Raw genomic sequence first — 17,526 nt, 5'->3', positions numbered from 1 at the left:
AGAAGCAGAAGATATTAAGAAAAGGTGGCAAGAATACACAGAATAACTGTACAAAAAAGATCTTCATGACCCAGATAATGATGATGGTGTGATCACTGACCTAGAGCCAGACATCCTGGAATGTGAAGCCAAGTGGGCCTTAGAAAGCATCACTATGAACAAAGCTAGTTGAGGTGATGAAATTCCAGTTGAGCTATTTCAAATCCTAAAAGATGATGCTTTGAAAGTGCTGCACTCAATACGCCAGCACATTTGGAAAACTCAGCAGTGGTCACAGGACCGAAAAATGTCAGTTTTCATTCCAATCCCAAGAAAAGGCAATGCCAAAGAATGCTCAAACAACTGCACAATTGCACTCATTTCACATGCTAGTAAAGTAATGCTCAAAATTCTCCAAGCCAGGCTTCAGCAATATGTGAACCGTGAATTTCCAGATGTTCAAGCTGGTTTTAGCAAAAGCAGAGGAACCAGAGATCAAATTGCCAAAATCTACTGGATCATCGAAAAAGCAAGAGAGTTCCAGAAAAACATCTATTTCTGCTTTATTGACTATGCTAAAGCCTTTGACTGTATAGACCACAATAAACTGTGGAAAATTCTGAAAGAGATGGGAATACTGGACCAACCTGACTTGCCTCTTGAGAAACCTGTATGTGCAGGTCAGGAAGCAACAGAACCGGACATGGAACAACAGACTGGTTCCAAATAGGAAAAGGAGTATGTCAAGGCTGTTTATTGTCACCTGCTTATTTAACTTATATGCAGAGTACATCATGACAAACGCTGGGCTGGAAGAAGCACAGCTGGAATCAAGATTGCCGGGAGAAATACCAATAACCTCAGATATGCAGATGACACCTCCCTTATGGCAGAAAGCGAAGAAGAACTAAAGAGCCTCTTGATGAAAGTGAAAGAGGAGAGTGAAAAAGTTGGCTTGAAGCTCAACATTCAGAAAATGAAGATCATGGCATCTGGTCCCATCACTTCATGGGAAATAGATGGGGAAACAGTGGAAACAGTGGCTGACTTTATTTTTCTGGGCTCCAAAATCAGTTCAGATGGTGATTGCAGCCATGAAATAAAAAGACGCTTCTTCCTTGGAAGGGAAGTTATGAGCAACCTAGACAGCATATTAAAAAGCAGAGACATTACTTTGTCAACAAAAGTCTGTCTAGTCAAAGCTATGGTTTTTCCAGTAGTCATGTATGGATGTGAGAGTTGGACTATAAAGAAAGCTGAGGACCAAAGAATTGATGCTTTTGAACTGTGGTGTTGGAGGAGACTCTTGAGAGTCCCTTGGACTCCAAGGAGTTCCAACCAGTCCATCCTAAAGGAGATCAGTCCTGGGTGTTCATTGGAAGGACTGATGCTGAAGCTGAAACTCCAATACTTGGCCATCTGATGTGAAAAGCTGACTCATTTGAAAAGACCCTGATGCTGGGAAAGATTGAAGGTGGGAGGAGAAGGGGACAACAGAGGATGAGATGGCTGGATGGCATCACCGACTCGATGGACATGAGTTTGTGTGAACTCCAGGAGTTGTTGATGGACAGGGAGGCCTGGCATGCTGCAGTTCATGGGGTCGCAGAGTCAGACATGACTGAGTGACTGAACTAACTGAATAAGACAAAAACTCTAAGATGCTATAAGTTATAAACTGTAGTAAAGGTTGTGGTGGTGGTGGTTTAGTCGCTAAGTTGTGTCCAAATCTTGTGACCCCATGGATGGTAGCCTGCCAGGCTCCGCTGTCCATGGGATTCTCCAGGCAAGAATACTGAAGTGGGTTGCCATTTCCTTTTCCAGTAATAAAGGTAAATTATTACTATTATAGTCCAAATATGCCTTTCACTAGAGGAGCCACGGTGCTGTCTTCTAGCTCTCCTAAGTCTGCCAAAGCCCAGCAGCAGAGTCTGCTTCCCCACACATCTGTCCATAGTAGTAAGAATGCACTGCCCTCCCTGGGGCCCACTTAGCAGGCAGACACAGAAGCAGCAGGGACTTATCCTCTGTTAGCCCCCACCTGACCAATCCCAGTCCATAGATTGACACCTCTTTCTTAGAGGAGTACTTAGGGAGACATCATCTCTATTTAATTCTCTTCCTGGAGTCTTCTCCTTCTTTCCCCTTCAGCAAAACACAAAACCTCCTCCAGTCCTGTGTCACCAGTTTGTCCAACATGCACAGCCTTGCCTGGACCCTAGCAGGTGCTGGGCGGAGGAGCAAGATGAGATTCCTGCCACAGATATTTTCTGCATTTAAACAAAATTCCAAGATTTGACATTATTTAGACCTTTACTCTTACTTTTCCAACTCATAGTGGCTGCTGATTCTCTTCAGTTTATACTAGAGCCAAGATATAAAATGTTGGAACCAGGAGAGATCCTAAAATTACCTTGGCCAATCTTGTCCTTTTTCAGATGAGGAAACTGAAGTGCAGAAAAGTAAAGCTATGCAACCAGGTGGTGTCTGAGAAGAGTCTAGACTCAAGTGCCCTGACTCTCAGACAGTATTTTTCCATCACCAAGCTGCTTCCCAGAACCTTCTTGAAATTGCACAATAGAGATAGAGGGGAGGGGAAGGGAGAGGGAGAGAGAGAAAGGAAGGGGGAAACAGAAAGTGTGTCGTTGATTAGCATTCTGTACTAGAAAAGTAGATTTGTCCAAAAAAATATATCTTTTGCATTTTGGACATTCTAATAGTACAGCTGCAAGATAGTACTATTAATATATTATGTCTCTATGAATGTAGAGACTTGACTCTGCATTATGATACATACTGGTGGCCATGCTGACCTAGGGTTGCTTTTAATGATGTTATTCTAAGGTTTGTTTTTTTCTAAAAATGGTTGAAGAGTTACAGTCATGACAGAACTTTGGAAAATGATGGATGTTTAATGTTCTATGGATGACTGAGAATTTGCAAAGGCTTTTGCTCCAACAAGATATCTAGTACCTGCTGTTAGTTTTACATATATATTCTATGGATATAATTTGAGTTTTTGGAAAATTTAGTTTTGCTATCCATCTTGAAAAAAAAAAGCATTCTGCTTAAATGTCTTGTGCTGGTATTATATAGAAATTGGTCATGAAACTCTATTGATCTAGAAATATTACTTTCCCCCCATTTCAAACTTCATAATGCTCTGTGTCAAAAATGTATATGGGCTGATTACAGAAAAGGAGAAACTATTGTTTTATTTAAAAAACATTTGTTCTTGGATCTCAACCTGAGAGAAGGAGGGTGTCTGCTGGGAGCTCAGGATCTGCAGAGGCTGGGCTGCCCGACTCCCATGACAGGAGATTTGCTAGGCAACCGGAGTGAGCTTTCAAACAAGCCTGGATATTCCTGCCTGGCCAGCCGCCATCTTCCCAGAAGACAAGTAGGCACAGTAAATTAGTAATTGCTGATGTGTTACCCTTTAAGAAGTGTTGATATTTTATGGCAAGAGGTTTGTTTGTTCAGAACTAATCAGTCCATGTAAGGCTTTATTTTCTAATTGGTCAGGATCAAAACCTATAAAAAGCCTTTGAAAAACAGTCATTGGTGATTATACTATAGGAAAAAAAAACACTTCTGACTTATGATGAAGTCAGAAGCGTTGACCTTTGCGAAAGCTTGCCAACCTACATATAAATTTGTGTGGGAAGAAATACATTTAAAATATGTCCTTCTAGAGTAAACTAAAAAAAGCTTCTCCAAGCAAGAAGAAAACAGATGGCATAGGTCTTATTAGGTCATAACTGATACTTTGAGACTTGAAAATCCAGACTAGTTCCAGACATCCAAATGTGTGCAGTGACATTTCTTTAGAAAGATTAGGCATTACTCAAAAAGTTTCAGGTTATCCCCACATAGATACAAAAGGGTGTTTTTTTTGTCTTTAACCTTTTTTAATTTGTTCCTTTATCTTATAAATGTCTGGCGAAGAGGATTAAGCCTATTAAAGTGAGCCAAGATGCTTAAACCTAATCCCCCTGGGATACTGTGAGTCAAAGTCCGCTTATGTTGTATTTTTGTTTTTATATACTTATACATAAATACCTACATAGTATATTGTAAAGCAACTTTGAAAATCTTGGATAATGAGCTGTTTCTTGTTCATGAATTAAACATTGCACAGCAATGTGCTCGTCCTACACTGTACCTGCCTGACTATCACACTTCTAATGTTGTAATAAAAACACTCATTAAATTAACAGTGTTCCATAGAAGATAGTAAGCTCTGAGGAAGGAATCATGTCTATCTTATTCACTGTTTCTTTGCCAGCACTTAGGAAAGATCCTGGTCCCTGGCTATATAAAGAAAAAAAAAGTGAAAGGTAGGGATAAAGAGAAAGGAAAAAAGAAAGAGAGGAAGAATAGAAAGGATGAAAGAAAAGAGGGAAGGATGGAGCGGAAGAGAAAGGAGAGAGGAAAGGGAAAAGAAAGAGTGATCAGAAGCAAAAAATAAAGCCGGTTGAATAAGTTCTGGAGTGTAATGCACAGCATGGTGACTATAGCTAACAATACTGTATCATGTATATGAAAGTGGCCACAAGAGTAAGATCTTAAAACTTCTAGCCACAAGAAAAATCAGTCTGTAACTTTGTGAGGTGATGAATATGAACTCAACTTATTGTGGTAATTGTTTCACAATATATACATGTATCAAATCATTGTGTTGTACACCTAAAACCAATACAATGCTATATGTCAATTATATCTCAAAAAAACTGGAGGAAAAAAAATAGATGCATATGGAAAAAAAAGTCAGTTGAATGCTATTTTTTATTTGTCATAAAAATATAAACTGGACAGCTTTTTGGGTCTTTCAAAAATTGAGATTAATGTTTTTGCTTGAGTAACTGAGTCATTTATATTTTTAAATTTATATCAACATAAAGAATTCAGACTGTCCTTTTAGAAAATCAAATGTATCTTAAAGCTTTAAAATCAAGAGGTTTCTTATCTCACTTTGGCTAATAATATAGTAAAGGAAATATATTTGGTTAATTTCCCCAGTAGAGGAGAGCTGGCTTTTATTTTTTATTTTTATTTTTTTAATTATTTTATTTTATTTTTTAACTTTACAATATTGTATTGGTTTTGCCGTATACCAACATGAATCCGCCACAGGTATACACATGTTCCCCATCCTGAACCCTCCTCCCTCCCTGTACCATCCCTCTGGGTCGTCCCAGTGCACCAGCCCCAAGCATCCAGTATCGCGCATCAAACCTGGACTGGCGACTCGTTTCATATATGATATTATACATGTTTCAATGCCATTCTCCCAAATCATCCCACCCTCTCCCTCTCCCACAGAGTCCATGACATGGAAGCAACCTAGATGTCCACCAGCAGATGAATGGATAAGAAAGCTGTGGTACATATACATAATGGAGTATTACTCGGCCATTAAAAAGAATACATTTGAATCAGTTCTAATGAGGTGGATGAAACTGGAGCCTATTCTACAGAGTGAAGTAAGCCAGGAAAAAAACACCAATACAGTATACTAACACATATATATGGAATTTAGAAAGATGGTAACAATAACCATGTATACGAGACAGCAAACGAGACACTGATGTATAGAACAGTTTTTTGGCTTTTAATTTTTAATAGAACAATGCATACCTCATTTCTTCCTATTGAATCCTACCTCTCACTTTAGATAAATGATTTTTTCAGATCCTCATTTTTTGTGTGTATGTGTATAGAATCCTTCAGTTATCTCCCAAGAGCCTACAAAATTGCAATAACTTAAATTAACTATGATGGAAACTTCCAAAAAAGTATACATGAGCTTTTTAAACAAAAATATGTAGTGATTATCATAATGAATAGATTTATCTGGCTTAAGTCAGATTCCATTCATTAGAACCCCCCAGTTCATGATTTATCAATATGTATATTTTGTTTCTGATTTATTTTTTCTTCATTCTGCTCATAGAAGAAAAAAATCAAATGACTAAGAAAGTAAGTGGATGGTATTAATTTACTAAACAGAAATTACCTCTTCAGTGTTCTGTTGTTGGAATAGATATTTATGATGATAATCCTTTAGATTAACATTCATAATAATGACTCTGTAGGGCTGTAGCTAAGAATTTAGAGAACCAGTTATGTGTATAACATTTTATTAGGCATTCAGAGAGAATAAAGATGGGACATAAATGTGATAACAATAATTAAACATTTGTTAAGCACTTATCATGCACTAGATGTGATACTATTTTCTGCATCATCTCATTTATTTCACAAAGAAGCCCTGTGAGGAAGATAATACGTTCCCCCCGCCCATTTTACCTATCTAGAAACTAATAGAGGAACCACGTAACTTGGAAAAGGTCACATAGGTGGGGTTTTAACATAAATTTTATCTTGAGCTCTTCATCAATTGTACTAGTCATCATATTTTAGTGCCTTCTTGTCGTCCCCATTGTTCCCTTCCCACTTCTACTCTTAAACTGTTATGCACACTTCCATTAAAGCATTCATGTATCGTACAGAATAATTCACAGATTAAAAAAAAGAAGTTTCCCTTTCTTACTGAAATACAAGCTCCTTGATGTCATGGTACAGCACCTTTTTGTATTTGTGCCTGTCATCTAGTAGGAATTCAGCAAATATTTGCCAAATAAATGAGTGGTTATAGCTGGGTCTGTCACCTTTGTTAGATTATGACTACTTTGAGGATGAGGAATATCTGCCTTGTGAATTCTTTACCCATGATGATGACTCAAAGTAATATTTTCTAAGTTGGATTAAGAGTTAAAATGAGTGCTATATTCAATAAATATTTAATTATTATACAGTTTATTACGTTATATCTATGAAGTCATGTTAACTAAGATATGAGAATACCATCACATCTTACACAGATGTTCAATTTATAGGGCCTTCCAATTTTAAAAGAACATTGTCGGATTATTACAGTAAATCTGAGAAATTAGGGATTCATAAGTAGGTACATTGGCTATTGAAAAGTTTGTGACTTGTCTGCATTTATAGAGCTTTCAGTAGCAGAGCTAGGATGAGAACATAGGCCTTCTGCTTACTAGTTTGGGTCCTTGCTATGGTATTAAACTATTACACAGCTGACATTTCAATTTATGAGAATTATCAGCTCCTTAAGTTGAAGGACTCTATAGGATTGTACATTAGGTCATTAGGTTACTCCTGTTTTTAATATTTATTGAACACTTACAAAATAGTAGGCTCCTTTGGAAAAATTTTATGTATCAGTGCCATATTCCTAGGAAGCTTGACTCTCTCTGGAAGAAAGAAAAAAAAGCAATCCTATATTGAAATGAATTGATATCACTTATTTTCTTTATAATCTAAACTGTAGGCAGAATTCAGCTCTGCTACACAGATCAGAAATAGCTGGGAGTGAGGCATAGCAAATTCTGAGAGCAAATCAGTAGGATGCCAGATTCTCAGAAACCAGCTCCACACCCAGTTCATTACTACCCACCTGTATACCATGGATCTCTTTCCATTTCTTTGGCTCATTGAATCAAGAGTTCTTTGCTTGGGATTGCCAAAAAATGTCTCAGACATTTATGGGATGTCTACACAAAAAAGGTCTTAATGACTTGGATAACACATGATGTGATCACTCACCTAGAGCCAGATATCCTAGAGTGTGAAGTCAAGTCGGCCTTAGGAAGCATTACTATGAACAAAGCTAGTGGAAGTGATGGAATTCCAGCTGAACTATTTCAAATCCTAAAAGATGATGCTGTTAAAGTGCTGCATTCAATATGTCAGGAAATTTGGAAAACTCAGCAATGGCTGCAGGATTGGAAAAGGTCTGTTTTCATTCCAATCCCAAAAAAGGGCAATGCCAAAGAATGTTCAAAATACCTTACAAGTGAGCTGATTTCACATGCTAGCAAGGTAATGCTCAAAATCCTCCAAGCTAGGCTTCAACAGTTCGTGAAAGGAGAAATTCCAGATGTACAACCTGGATTTTGAAAAGGCAGAGGAAGCAGAGATCAAGTTGCCAACATCCACTGGATCACAGAAAAAGCAAAGGAGTTCCAGAAAAACACCTACTTCTGCTTCACTGAGTATGCTGAAGCCTTTGACTGTGTGGATCACAACAAACTGTGGAAATTTCTTAAAGAGATGGGAATACCATACTACCTTATCTGTCTCCTGATAAACTTGTATGCAGGTCAAGAAGCAACAGTTAAAACTGGACATGGAACAACGGACTGATTCAAAATTGGGAAAAGAGTATTTCAAGACTGTATATTGTTTCCCTGCTTATTTAACTTATATGGAGAGCATCATGCAAAATACTGGGCTGGATGAAGCACATGCTGGAATCAAGATTTCTGGGAGAAATATTAACAACCTCAGATATATAGATGATACCACTCCAATGGCAGAAAGTGAGGAGGAACTAAAGAGCCTCTTGATGAAGATGAAAGAGGAGAGTGTAAAAGCTGGCTTAAAACTCAACATTCAAAAAACTAAGATCATGACATCTGGTCCCATCACTTCATGGCAAATCAGTTCAATTCAGTTCAGTCTCTCAGTTGTGTCTGACTCTTCACAACCCCAAGGACTGCAGCATGCCAGGCTTCCCTGTCCATCACTAACTCCCAGAGCCTGCTCAAACTCATGTCCATTGAGTCAGTGATGCCATCCAACCATCTCATCCTCTATCATCCCCTTCTCCCCCTGCCTTCAATCTTTCCCAGAATCAGGGTTTTTTCCAGTGAGTCAAGTCTTCACATCAGGGGGCCAAAGTAAATAGATGGCAAATAGATGGGGGAAATGTGGAAACAGTGACAGATTTTATTTTGGGGACTCCCAAATCACTGAGCATGGTGATTGCAGTTATGAAATTAAAAGACACTTGCTTCTTGGAAGAAAAGTTATGACAAACCTAGACAATGTATCAGAAAGCAGAGACATCATTTTGTTGACAAAGGTCTGTATAGTCAAAGCTATGGTTTTCCCAGTAGTCATATATGGATGTGAGTGTTGGACCATAAGAAGGCTGGGCACCAAAGAATTGATGCTTTTGAACTGTGGTGCTGGAGAAGACTGTTGAGAATCCCATGGACTGTATGGAGATCAAACCTGTCAATCCTAAAGGAAGTCAGTCCTGAATATTCATTGGAAGGACCGCTGTTGAAGCTGAAACTCCAATACTTTGACCACCTGATGTGAAGAGATAACTCACTGAAAAAGACCTTGATAGGAAAGATTGAGGGCAGGAGGAGAGGCGGGTAACAAAGGATGGGATGGTTGGATGGCATCACTGACTCAATGGACATGAATTTGAGCAAACTCTGGGAGACCAATGGAAGACAGAGGATCCTGTGTGCTGCAGTCCATGGGGTTGCAAAGGGTCAGACACGACTTAGTGACTGAAACAAAAACAACTGGCGTCAATAAGGGTCGATTTTATGCATAATTTAAAAATCAGCGAATATTTGTTTATCTCCTGGTTGAAAACTCTTTACTACAGCAGTCATTAATTTGAATTCTACAAATACAAGTTTGTTTTTTTCCCCTGAATTAAACACTTCTCAGCTCAAACTTGCAGCATGCTTTTAAACTCTGTTTCTTTTGCCCATTTTGGAAGGTGTCCATCCAGCACAGTGAAGCATAAGCAGTGTGCCAGCTGCTCTAAACCATTTGATTCTGGCTCTCCACAGCCTTGTAATCTCTTTCTTCAGCAGGTATTTTCGTTCTGACCAAAATGGTAAAACTTCCAAAAAGACTTCTAATAATAGCGCTTTCAACTATTTATAAGAGTTTTCACTTCAAAGATCCCATGATGTTTGAAAATACATGAGAGTGTTTTCGTTGACCTACCTGTATTCTGAGATAGAGGCAGTGCTGACCTCACAAGGAAGAAGGCAGCACTTGGTGTGAGATTCAAAGGAATATTCTAGTTTAGGAAAAACAAGTGCTCTGAAAAGCTTCCTGTCCTGCCATCAGAAACAGAGCAGAGTTTTGAGCTTGTATCTAACTGGTTATTGTTAATAAAATAAAAAATGTTATCCTTTGAAAGCAAGCATCTTGAAGCAATTGATCAGTTGAAAAATTTAAACTTTAGCCAACAAATTGCCAGATTTCTGGTACTATTGATACTCAATTACTTTATCCTGGCTCATGGATAAGATTTCCAAGAAATCTTCATGGAAACTGGGCACAGACCCTATTGAGGTTAAGTGCTTGCCATAAAATGGTGTTTCCTGTGTCAACATTAAGTTGCAACATGAGAGCACCTATATAAGAATTTCAGTTCAGTTTAGTCGCTCAGTCCTGTCTGACTCTTTGCGACCCCATGAATCGCAGCATGCCAGGCCTCCCTGTCCATCACCAACTCCCGGAGTTCACTCAGACTCACGTCCATCGAGTCAGTGATGCCATGCAGCCATCTCATCCTCTGTCGTTCCCTTCTCCTCCTGCCCCCAATCCCTCCCAGTATCAGAGTCTTTTCCAATGAGTCAGCTCTTCACATGAGGTGGCCAAAGTACTGGAGTTTCGGCTTCAGCATCATTCCCTCCAAAGAAATCCCAGGGCTGATCTCCTTCAGAATGGACTGGTTGGATCTCCTTGCAGTCCAAGGGACTCTCAGGAGTCTTCTCCAACACCACAGTTCAAAAGCATCAATTCTTCGGTGCTCAGCTTTCTTCACAGTCCAACTCTGACATCCATACATGACCACAGGGAAAACCATAGCCTTGACTAGATGGACCTTTGTTGGCAAAGTAATGTCTCTGCTGTTTAATATGCTGTCTAGATTGGTCATAACTTTCCTTCCAAGGAGTAAGTGTCTTTTAATTTCATGGCTACAGTCACCATCTGCAGTGATTTTGGAGCCCCCAAAAATAAAGTCTGACATGTTTCCACTGTTTCCCCATCTATTTCCCCTGAAGTGATGGGACCGGATGCCATGATCTTTGTTTTCTGAATGTTGAGCTTTAAGCCAACTTTTTCACTCTCCACTTTCACTTTCATCAAGAGGCTTTTTAGATCCTCTTCACTTTCTGCCTTAAGGGTGGTGTCATCTGCATGTCTGAGGTTATTGATATTTCTCCCGGCAATCTTGATTCCAGCTTGTGTTTCTTCCAGTCCAGCGTTTCTCATGATGTACTCTGCATATAAGTTAAATAAGCAGGGTGACAATATACAGCCTTGACAATACACTCCTTTCCAAATTTGGAACCAGTCTGTTGTTCCATGTCCAGTTCTAACTGTTGCTTCCTGACCTGCATACAGTTTCCTCAAGAAGCAGGTCAGGTGGTCTGGTATACCCATCTCTTTCAGAATTTTCCACAGTTTATTGTGATCCACACAGTCAAAGGCTTTGGCATAGTCAATAAAGCAGAAATAGATGTTTTTCTGGAACTCTCTTGCTTTTTCCATGATCCAGCAGATGTTGGCAATTTGATCTCTGGTTCCTCTGCCTTTTCTAAAACCAGCTTGAAAATCAGGAAGTTCACGGTTCATGTATTGCTGAAGCCTGGCTTGGAGAATTTTGAGCATTACTTTATTAGCATGTGAGATGAGTGCAATTGTGCTGTAGTTTGAGCATTCGTTGGCATTGCCTTTCTTTGGGATTGGAATGGAAACTGACCTTTTCCAGTCCTGTGGCCACTGCTGAGTTTTCCAAATGTGCTGACATATTGAGTGCAGCACTTTCACAGCATCATCTTTCAGGATTTGAAATAGCTCAACTGGAATTCCATCACCTCCACTAGCTTTGTTCGTAGTGATGCTTTCTCAGGCCCACTTGACTTCATATTCCAGGATGTCTGGCTCTAGGTCAGTGATCACACTATTGTGATTATCTGGGTCGTGAATATCTTTTTTGTACAGTTCTTCTGTGTATTCTTGCCACCGCTTCTTAATACCTTCTGCTTCTGTTAGGTCCATACCATTTCTGTCCTTTATCGAGCCCATCTTTGCATGAAATGTTCCCTTGGTATCTCTAATTTTCTTGAAGAGATCTCTAGTCTTTCCCATTCTGTTGTTTTCCTCTATTTCTTTGCACTGATCGCTGAGGAAGGCTTTCTTATCTCTTCTTGCTATTCTTTGGAGCTCTGCATTCAGATGCTTATATCTTTCCTTTTCTCCTTTGCTTTTTGCTTCTCTTCTTTTCACAGCTATTTGTAAGGCCTCCCCAGACAGCCATTTTGCTTTTTTGTATTTCTTTTCCATGGGGATGGTCTTGATCCCTGTCTCCTGTACAATGTCACGAACCTCATTCCATAGTTCATCAGGCACTCTATATAAGAATTTGCTCTCTGCAATTTAAAATCTGAAGTGGTGAATAACGATTGCTAATGAGAGTAACAGGCAGGTTCTTGGTAGTTCATTGGCATCATCACGGAAAGAAGTTCCCCTCTTTCTACAGTGTCGCTTACAAATTTTCCAAGGGCCAGGTTGTGTTATCTCTGCAACATTTCTCACATCTCCGTGTTACAAGGAGTCTCGTTAATGAATCATGTATCATACGCTCTACCCTGAAAATTCACAATTTTTTCACAGCCAACACTTGCTAAAATTCATTTTCCTAAGAGGGAGTAAAAGAATATAAAAATAATTTTCAAGGGAAAGAGACAAGTGAAAATATTTTATCTCAATACTGGAAAAGAAAGTAAATTTTGGAGTTTTTGGAATTCTTTGAATTCAAACTCAAAGGAAAGCTTAGCTTCCTTTACCAATATGCCAACAAAACAATATTTTTTATGTTTCCAGAGTCAGAATATGCCAAATTCAATAAAAGAGGAACAAGGTAGAATCTTTAAGCAGTGCTATTTAGGGTGGTGCATCATGGACTTTTTATTGTGGTGCTACACATAGGAAATGAAAGTGTTTTCATTGCATTTTGGGTGAACAGACAAGGTTGCTTCTGGCCTTAGGCTTCTGATCTAGGGTCTGGGCCTGTCTGGGTCCTGCATAGCTGCACAGAGGATTGAAGGAAAAAAATCAGTATCTTAACACTTTAATGGACCACAAACCAGCAGGTGGGAAGCAAGGTGATGGTAACATTTGGCTTTAGTGTATGACTGTGGTTTCATTTTTCAATTTACATATAGACACAGGTAAGTAGAGGACAGTAAAATTTGAACCCATTGAGGATGACCTACTGATATGGGAATCAAAAGCCAAATTCTATAAAATCAAAATATGAAAGATTAGAAAACATCATGCAAAATAGTTTAAGGTTCTTACAGTTCTACGTGTTGAGACATTATCAAAACTTTAAGTAAACCAAGAAACTATTTAAGCATTTAATATCAGTTCACAAGGTCATTAACCCATCAGTTCAGTTCAGTCGCTCAGTCATGTCCGACTCTTTGTGACCCCATGAATAGCAACACACCAGGCCTCCCTGTCCATCACCAACTCCCGGAGTTCACTCAGACTCACGTCCATTGAGTCAGTGATGCCATTAACCCATAGGATGTCTAAATTGATTGTAACTGCGTTTTTCATTGAGAGTAGCCCTGCATGGAGGAAGAAGGATTAAGTTTAGGCAAGTAGGAGGAAAAGTTTTCTGTAAGACTGCTTTAGATCTGTTTTAAATGCTTAGTAAATATTTAGTTGCAGTGTTGATTAACATAGTTTGTCCCAAAAGAGATACTGGTGGTTACAGAGGCCAGATTTTGACATAAATTGAGTTTATATGATTCAGAGATTAGGATTAAGAGATCTCTTGGTTTTTAAGTGGATCCCTGCATGCAAAATGCAGCTTGTCTCTTTTTCACTATGTTTCTGAGAATGGATGACTTTACACATATTTGGATAAGAATTGGAGTTAGGTATCATTCGGAGAAGGCAATGGCACCCCACTCCAGTACTCTTGCCTGGAGAATCCCATGGACAGAGGAGCCTGGTGGGCTGCAGTCCATGGGGTCGCGAAGAGTTGGACATGACTGAACGGCTTCACTTTCACTTTTCACTTTCATGCATTGGAGAAGGAAATGGCAACCCACTCCAGTGTTCTTGCCTGGAGAATCCCAGGGATGGGGGAGCCTGGTGGGCTGCCGTCTCTGGGGTCGCACAGAGTCGGACACAACTGAAGTGACTTAGCAGCAGCCACAGCAGCAGCAGCAGCAGCATCATTTGTTTACATGTATAGAAAACACACTCAAGCTGCCTAAACCAAAAATAAACTTCACTGGCTCATGTAATTGAAAAGTCCACATGATTGAAAAGCTGAGAAAGGCAGCTTTAGATCTGCTGATGTCCATAACTTGACTAGGTCTGGGTCCTTCTCTCTCCAGTTCTTTGCTTGATTTCCTTGTTTCTTCATTCTGTATGAGATCTCCCCTGTGATCCTAAGATGACGGCCAGTTATGGCAGAAGCCACATGCCTCTTATCTGTAACTGGTGGGAATAAACCATACTAGTCCCAGAATTCCCAAGAAATGACCAGAGAAATAAAATGTAGCCAGAGAAATAAAATGCACTCATTCCATAGTGTAGCTTCAAGCTCCTCCCAACCCCCCCAGTGTGACGCCAATGAACTACCCAAAGCACCAGATGGAAACCTGTGACTGTAAGAATGGTGAGAATGGGGGCTACCGACGTTACTAGTTAGATAGAGAATCTTAGGGATAGAAGGAGACTTAGAATCCAAACTGGACTTTCTTTTTTTTTATTTTTTTTTTAACTTTACAATATTGTATTGGTTTTGCCATATATCAAAATATTGCCAGACAACCAATGTAGTCAAACAAACTGACAGAACTTTACAAAACACTGATGCCAAAAATAGTCATTTAGTGTCTGTTGTGACAGTGAGCCACCACAGCCTGTGTGACTTTTGAACAATTCCACTGGGAAAGGCCTTCTCTACAATGAGCATAAATTTGCTTCCTTATCCACTGAGCCTTGTTTTACTCTTGTGGCCACATGACAGGTTTTCTAGTATATATTAAGATAGTTAAGACAGTCATTAGAGAAGGCGATGGCAACCCACTCCGGTGTTCTTGCCTGGAAAATCCCATGGATGGAGGAGTCTGGTAGGCTGCAGTCCATGGGGTCGCTAACAGTTGGACATGACTGAGCGATTTCACTTTCGCTTTTCACTTTCACGCATTGGAGAAGGAAATGGCAACCCACTCCAGTGTTCTTGCCTGGAGAATCCCAGGGACGGGGGAGCCTGGTGGGCTGCCGTCTATGGGGTCTCACAGAGTCAGACACGACTGAAGCGACTTAGCAGCAGCTGCAGCAAGATAGTCATTCTTAGTCTCCCTTTTCCAGGCTCAGCATCTCCCATTCTCTCCAAAGTTATTGATGTTGATAGATTCAAAACACCCTCACTCTTTTGACTTTTCTTCTTTATATGAATTCTGGCTAGGCAATTCCATACTCAGGTATTCAGTTCCATATGCTGACAAAGAGACTGTCCGCATGGCATTGGGAAGTGGTTTATCGCCATATGTAGAAAGATGTTGAGGAAAAGAAGACTAAATCTTGCAGAGAATCACCTAAGTAGCAGTCTGTAGAATCAATCTCAGAACTTAAACTAAAATACCTGCAGAATGTGGGCAAAAAATATGTCTTAGAACATGATTCTGCTAATCTCCAACCATTGATATTGGGCCTAATTACTTATTTCTGTTGTTGTAGACTTGAATTATTAGTATTCTAATAAATAAGTGCCTAATAATAGATACCATTAATATATATTTATTTTGTGATTTATTATATATGTATTTTTTATATTTGTATATAATAGTATGTGCTTGGTCGCTCAGGCGTGTCCGACTCTTTTCGATCCCATGGACTGTAGCCCACCAGGCTGTTCTGTCCGTGGGATTTTCCAGGCAAGAGAACTGGAGTGGGTTGCCATTTCCTTCTCCAACATAATAGTATATATATATATACACACACACACACACACACACATATAACATATACTATTTTGTTTTTAAAGATAATTCTTTTTATTGTCCCATAAAAGTTAATGAGAAAGTATTACATCAACGTGCCTTTGGATTCTGTCATTTGAAATATGAATTCTATCCTAACCATTAATGTTCTCCAACACAGTGACAACCCCCAGGATCTGCAACTTGAAGCATTTGTAAGGGAAATGTAACAGCTGTTCCTTAGCGGTAGATAGCTTTCTCCCACCTGTTTGTCTACCTCTCCCACCTAGAAACACCAAGAAAATTTAGTTACACTTACAACCTAATACCACTAACCAATAACTGTTACATCCATGGTTATCCTTTCATAAAATATTTGCACTGGTATTGTCTCTGAAAAGGGCTGGTCTCCATCAGACACAACAGAAGTGGGAAGGAGTTGAGCACTGACTTAAGGAAAGCCTCTGATGAGCTTTCTAGAGGTTTCTCTTTAATCCACTACCAAGTCTTATCAATCTACTTCTACAGACACCTCAAGCTCATTCCCTTTCTTGCAACCTTACTGCCACCACCAGTTCGGGAATCAGCATCAGTGACTTGGGACTCCTGCAGTGGTCTCCAGACTGCTCTCTTCCCATCCTTCGGTCTATTTTCCAACCAGCAGCCAGAGGACTTTCAACTGCAAATAGCATCATTCTTCTGTTTACTCAAAACTCTTCAATCGGTTTTCATGGCACTCAGGATGAATACAAAATTCCTCACGTGGTGTGCATGTCCAAGCCCATCTCCCTCCATTCTCTCAGTTAATACATTTCAGATATATTCATTTTCTATCTGTTTCACTAATAGAATCCACTCTTTCTGCTTCGAGTCCTTTCCCTATATTCCCTGTGCTGCTTGGAGCTTTCCCCATCTCTTTGCCTGACTCCTTTTAACTAATACCTCTTAGGCCAAGGATCATTTACTCTAGATTCCCCCCTGATAGCCTGAGTTTTATAGTCTCTAAAAGCATTGTCTACTTTCCTTTCAGAGCACCTATATGTGTCCACCCCTATCCACGGTTTCACTTTCCTCAGTTTCAATTACCAGTGGTCAACCGCAGTCTGAAAATATTAAATGGAAAATTCCACAAATAAGCAATTCATAAGTTTTAAATTGCATGCCAGGGAATTCCCTGGCAGGCCACTTGGTTAGGATTACCCGTCCCCACTGCAGGGGGCATGGGTTTGATCCTTAGTTGGGGGAACTAAGATCCTGTAAGCTGCATGGTGCACCCCCCACTTTTTTAATAAATAAATAAATTTCATGCCATTCTGAGTAGCATGACGAAATCCCACTCCATTATCCTGCCCTCCATCCTCACCCCCCACCACTGACCTCCTCTGCTCCTGACATCCAGCCATCGACATCATCATGGCTACATGACCCAGGAGCGCCTGAAGCGATAATCCTTCTGAGGTACTGTCAGAAGGTCAACAGTAGCCTCACACTAGGTCACAATGCCTTCATCATTCACCTCACTTCATCACTTAGGCATTTTATCATCTCATGTCATCAAAAGGAGAAGGGTGAACATAGCACAATAAGATATTTAGGAGAGACCACATTCATATCACTATTATGGCAGTGTAGTTGTTCTGCTTTTATTGTTAGTTATTGTTATTCATCACTTACTTGCCTA

The 17,526-nt window shown here is 39.7% G+C and overlaps 1 protein-coding gene and 1 long non-coding RNA gene across 5 annotated transcripts in view; one reads left to right on the top strand and one right to left on the bottom strand.

Annotated features, from left to right (window-relative positions):
* Positions 1-17,526, bottom strand: part of LOC113893995 — a 371,757-nt gene that overhangs the window by 48,177 nt on the left and 306,054 nt on the right. Inside the window, exons 6-7 of one of the 3 annotated variants that reach the window (XR_003511425.1) lie at positions 7,193-7,259; positions 5,553-5,727 (exon numbers count right to left, since the gene is read on the bottom strand). This is a non-coding gene — a long non-coding RNA (uncharacterized LOC113893995). Of the gene's footprint in view, positions 1-5,552; positions 5,728-7,192; positions 7,260-15,134; positions 15,509-17,526 lie in introns of those variants that run through there. The other 2 variants (XR_003511423.1, XR_003511426.1) reach the window with 2 other exon arrangements.
* SYNPO2 (synaptopodin 2) overlaps positions 1-17,526 on the top strand; it is a 204,167-nt gene that overhangs the window by 38,350 nt on the left and 148,291 nt on the right. The gene's annotated exons all lie outside the window — the stretch shown is intronic.

This window comes from Bos indicus x Bos taurus, chromosome 6 (assembly GCF_003369695.1).
Source record: "Bos indicus x Bos taurus breed Angus x Brahman F1 hybrid chromosome 6, Bos_hybrid_MaternalHap_v2.0, whole genome shotgun sequence".
NCBI classification, from domain to species: domain Eukaryota; kingdom Metazoa; phylum Chordata; class Mammalia; order Artiodactyla; family Bovidae; genus Bos; species Bos indicus x Bos taurus.
The sequence above is the reverse complement of the archived record's forward strand: the minus strand, read 5'-3'. Positions and strand labels throughout refer to the sequence as shown.